Genomic DNA, 6,000 nt, shown 5'->3' on the forward strand with positions numbered 1-6,000 from the left:
ATTTTAACTATTGCAACAGGCCTGCCTAATTTGAATTTGGGAATGATGAGATAAATATCAGTTTTGGAGAATCAATGGCATGATTATCTGAATTGTTAGTTTAAATCCCCAAAGGTGCCATAGCACATTTAGTGGTTGTACTTCAGCACATTTGGCTCTTGTAGCCTTGCAATTAAAAGGATCTACACTAAAAAGTACTCAAAGAATATTTGTGTTTCTGTGTCTTCGGCAGAGCTTCCTCACCACTGATGACAGCAAATGTAGATTGTGTTACACCGTTCTAGAAGAGTTGGTACTGTGGAAACAAACACACATAAAGCAGAATCTGATGATTTGCTAATCATTTTGACGTATTATCAATTCAAAATAGTGCAAAGAAATTGTGCTTGAAGTTGGGACAGGGGCAACAAAGGCTGGGAAAGTTGTGGAACGCCCCAAAAACACCTGTTTGGATCATTCCACAGGTAAACAGGTTGATTGGTAACAGGTGATAGTATCATGATTGGGTATGAAAGGAGCATCCTGGAAAGGCTCAGTCGTTCACAAGCGAGGATGGAGCGAGGTTCAACACTTTGTGAACACATGATTGTATAAAGGATGTTACTACGTGGGCTCAGGAACACTTTGTATGACTGCTGTCGGTAAACAGAGTTTGTTTGTGAATGATGGCATTTGTTTTGATTTATGTTTTACAGAGCATCCCAATGTTTTGGGAATTGGGGTTGTACATAGTAAATGAGAATAGAGGGCAAACACAGCGTTTTGCATGCTGTTTTTGTCATGAGATATCTAGTAAGTGCACTTTCCAAAACAGGGGAAGACATCAACAAACCAAAATGGAAATACAGTAAGGACAAAACAGTTCAGTTTAACTGACGGCATGTTGACATATGCAAAGCTGGCTCCTTTTAATCAATAAAATCAGCTGAGGTCGAATATGATCTCTGTGGTTTCAGCGAAATCCAGTAAGTTGTTTTTCACATATGCTGTTTAACTTTGTGGTATTCATTCTCTGGACAAGCAGCCCATTTCTATATTAAGTGCCAGCAAACCTGCACTCATTTAGAGCGAGCGGATGATCATGTTTTGATTCAGAACATTAAAGGCTCTGAAACTCAGCAATTTTCAAGAAAATTATTTTCACAACTAAATAAGCAACAATCAAAGTTAAGATTCAGGAGAAAGCCATGCTTAGTTACTACTTATTGGAAGTTTATCAGCCTAACCAGGACTGTGTGGGTGTGGTTTAATCAGATTTTACTGACATTACTAGCAACACAAACAAACAACCTCACAACTGGCACTATGTTTCGATTAAAATGTTGCCAAACTCTGATTGGAAATAAGTGATATCATGTTTTCCATCTGAGCCCCGCCCACTTCAAAAGTAAACAAAACTGGTCAACTGACAAAGTTTGTCAGGGCTTTTAAAGAGTGTGCACACTCTTGATTTCTGATGATTTACATACTATACTGCTCAACTAATAACAATAATGCTTAACGGAACATGCTCATCTTCTGGTGTTTTCAGCAGTTACTAAACAGCTTCAGCTACATCACCGCCTCCTTCTGGACCGGAGAAGGGCTGACCCCAATTTGGATGTCGACAAAGACGGCTGCAATATGATTTGTGATCTGGCCGACAGAGACACATGCGTGTGGCTAAGTGTAAATGAAAGTGTCTTAACTTGTCTTGACAAGTGTAAATGGGGCCTTAGATAAATAAGGTTTGGTGATCCGATGCAGTCAAAGCAACTGGTACAGTATGATAGATGTAATGTAATGGCTGGCCTGTGGTTGGACTGCCCCTTGGTAACAAATGATACACTGCCAATACACACAGCAAACAGACACTCACATGGCTGGATGAAGCTGCTGAATGGGACAGGTCTGGGCTGGGAACCAGGCACAAGGGGTGATTGCCTCTAGTCTCACTTTTCTATTTATCTGCCGAATGATAAATAGAAGAAAATGAGCATGTCGGTTTATTTTAGCCCACATGCGATCCAAAACTATACAGTAATACAATGCACTCCCTGTGACTCATGTGGTGAGTCCGTGTATGTGTGTGGGCGTGTTATGGGAGCCCGAAGAGGGTCAACAACAATATCAGTCATTTATAAACAAAAATCACTTCTAATTGAAAAATGTTAAACACAAGACTCCAGACTATACAAAGCTTGAAGCTTTTCCATTCCTGCTTGCCCACCTAAAAATCACACGTGATTTCAGTGATACTGATTCACATGTCGGTAACCTTGGTTACAGAGCGGAGCAGCTCGGACAGGAACATTTTCAACACTTCATAAATTATATCCCTGTAATGACATGGAGGCAAGAAAATGAGGAGGAAGTAGAGGAGACTGGAGGGGCAAGTTGAAGATGAAGAATAGGATGAGATAAACTGGAATAAGAGGGAAAAAAAGAGGAAGAGCAGAGAAAAGAGGGTAACCAAAGAAGAGGTTGGTGCATGAAGAGAGGAAGAGTGAAGAAGGAGAAGGTATCCCGAGCACAAGCAAAGAGAAAGGATGGGGAAAGAGGAGGGGTAGGAGGACAAGGCAGCAAAAGAAAATAAGGGAAAGGAAGAGACAGAGGAAGTAGAGAAGGCTGTAGATGTAGGATGGAGAGGAAGTGAAAAGTAGATGGAGAAGGATCAGGATCAGGAGAAGTGCTAACAGAAGGAGAAAAGGTTTAAGAGGAAGAATAATCAGTCGAACAAGAAGTGGTGTGCCATAATGACTAATGGATAGGTGCTGAGACAGGGAATCCACACTCTACTTGTGTTTTCTCTTTGATTCCCATCCCTCTCTGAGCCTCATTAAAACGGCAGGGTTTTTTTTTTATAAAAGTAAAATTGATAACAAGAAGTTGCAATTGCAACATGACATGACACAACAGAGACAGAACAGGGAAAAGGTTGAGAAGAACAAGAGGGAGAAAGAGAGGGGCCCTCAGCGCTTCCCTCTTTGCCTCTGCCTTTCATCTTTTTCCTCTTTGAGCGTCCTCCAGCTCTGTCAGTGTCGGCTCCCACAGAGAGCTTTGCGCTCCCGCTGGGGGTCTTCGCAAGTCGACCCAAGACAAGCTGTTGTCCCTGGGGTAAGCAGGGCTGTGCGGGGCCCCGATCTGGTGCCTGTGCTACTAATACATCAGGGCACGGAAGGATTAACATGAGTATACTGAGACAGTCCCACACTGCCGAAGTGTCGAAAAAAAAAAACTACCAGAGGGGGTAAATAAAAGATAGGAAGAATTAGATTGGGAGTGTGCTTATCTGTTCAAGTTAGTGTTAGTGTTCAAGTCATTCATTGCAAATTTCTCCTTGGAGATAAATAAAGTATCTATCTATCTATCTATCTATCTATCTATCTATCTATCTATCTATCTATCTATCTTCCTATGCAAAGTAAAAGTCAGTATCAAAATTAGTGTTTACATGCACACCATGTGATGCTGGTGGTGGTAGATATTCAGTATATTTCTGAATAGCACTGCATACATATTACTCTGGCGATTATGTATACAATAGCCTCCAAATGTAATATGTGCCTGGGTTATCCAGCTACAATACTTTGGATTCTTATAATTGCTCTATCATCATTATCTATTATCAGTGAATAATATGCACCATTTACAGTACGCGAACTGAGTCACAGAATAAAATACAGTACTAGGCGTGTATACACAATCATTAATGCATTAATCCAAAGAGCTTTTGTGCTCAGGATAGCAAGACTAACAGTCTCCAGCCTCCTGAAGGCTCTGTGAGGATGTTCTTAGGCAAAGTGGTGCATTGAGCTAAATGCCAACACTGGCATTAAAGCAGGCTCTAAATGATAGCGTTAACATGCTGATGTTTAAAGTGCAATATTTGCCATGGTCATGATCATAGTTTAGCATGTTAACGTTTGCTAATTATCACTAAATGCAATGTAGAGCGAAGTCTGATGGGACTGTTGTTAATGTTGCAGGCATTTAGTCATAAACCAAAGTATAAGAACATTTTAATTTGTCCAGTCAGGGGTTGGGGTTAGGATTAGTGAGGGAGACATGGATCTCTACACCAAATTTTATGGCAATGCATCCAATATTTGTATGTATACTTGACTCAAAACTACAAATGCCAACCTCATGGTGGCGCTAGAGGAAAATTCAGAGGATGACCAGAATGAATTGTCTGGGAGCTATGATACCTGTGCATAATTTTATGCAAATCGATCTAGCAGATGCTGAGATATCTAACTGGATTATGTGTGAACCGTGGAAACGCTGTCTGGAGGCTGCATGAGAAATCACAGTGCAAGTGTCAGCCAATCAGACTGATGGTCGCAGTCTGGCGATGTGGGTTAAAAGCTGGCTGTGCCTATTCACACAGGAAAAGGAAAAGCGATCACGACAATCGATCATTCCCACAGGGCGAACATATTGACTGACAGACTAAGCCCAGACACACATTTTTCATATACAGTGACAACACGCGCACACACACACACAGTCTTGCTATGGAACTTGTCTTACTCCGTGAATACTATCTTTGAGAAGAAGAAAAACGACTTATTCATACTTTTATATCCTTTCTGTCATTCATACACGTGTTCAAACTTTTATAAGTGGACTACCTTCAACCACCACAACAAGTTTGTTAGTTTTGTCAAGACATCTGTCCGAAGAGAGTCGCTTTTGGATTCTTTCATTAATACTAATAAGGTGGCCTGACATTGTGTGTATGTGTTCTAAACCTCTGACCTCAAGAATGAGCTACAGCTGCTACCTGCCAATTGCATCTGACAAGCAGTCCGTTCACCTGCCTATCAAATGTCCACAAACGCCCACACTGACACACATTCTCAGACACAAATGCGTGGAAAGGACGCACACCGCACAGACAGAGGAATGCATCTAAACACACCAGATGACAACACAGAGCCTCAAAAAAAAGCCACAGTGCATACTCACTTAGACACACAGGAGTTGAGAACAAACAGAAAACACACAGGCTGCGATCACGTGAGTTCATTTTCCCCGCTTCACCTCAGTCCCAGAAAAAAGCCAATTCCTCTTCGTCATGAGAGGAAGGAAAACAAGACGAAGGTGTTTACTTCCCGTACATGATTGAAAAGGCTCTCGGCGGCCTCCTCCGCAGCGTCAAACTTGACTCACGTTTCTGAACCGCACGTCAGGAACATGGTAGCAGGCGGCCTTTTGAATGTATATATGTTGCCCAGCGATGATTAAATAAAAAACTGGGGCCCATTTGTCTCAAGACATTTCCCCAAACGAAATGAGCGACTGAGAGGGAGATCAATATTTCCATTCATGTGATGGCAAAGGTGGGTGTTTTGAATTATTTGAGTGATGGAAAAGAAGAGGGGTTGGGAAGGAGTGTGTGTGTCAGCGGGGAGAGAGAAAGAAACACTGAGAGAAAGGGGAAGAAGTTGCTTGTGTTAAGTGGCATCCTTGCTGTCTGTGGACAAGTATACATTTCTAAGCAACTGAATTTGCATTTCTCGCCATTTTAGTTCACCAGCATCCTGACTGAAATGCTATAATGACATTAACAACACATTAACAAATGTCATTCAATGACTTGATGAGTATGAATCACTGAAATGTACACATATTTTTTGGGGTGACATGATATACAACTGTGATGTACCACCATCATTGAAACACCAGATGACAGAGTATCTTTTGGAAGAAGAGCTCATTAACTCACCAATGGCACATCCACTATTACAGAAATAGCATTTTTGTTTACTTGAATTATGAAGACCCTCGATGGATAACTAGTTTAGCCGCTGGCTGTAATATCTACCATGCATCTTAGGTTAGTTAGGTATATTTTTGCAATCAACATTTATGCTTATTACCACTAAATCTGAACATAAACAGTCTTATAGTCACAATTGTGTTAACTAATATCACCTAACCTAGCACAGCCAAGCTAGCGCTCAAAATTTACGTGAACCACTTTGATAAGCCTCCCAGTTGGTCAGGTTACTT

Source organism: Chelmon rostratus, chromosome 21 (assembly GCF_017976325.1).
Source record: "Chelmon rostratus isolate fCheRos1 chromosome 21, fCheRos1.pri, whole genome shotgun sequence".
In the NCBI taxonomy this organism is placed as follows: domain Eukaryota; kingdom Metazoa; phylum Chordata; class Actinopteri; order Chaetodontiformes; family Chaetodontidae; genus Chelmon; species Chelmon rostratus.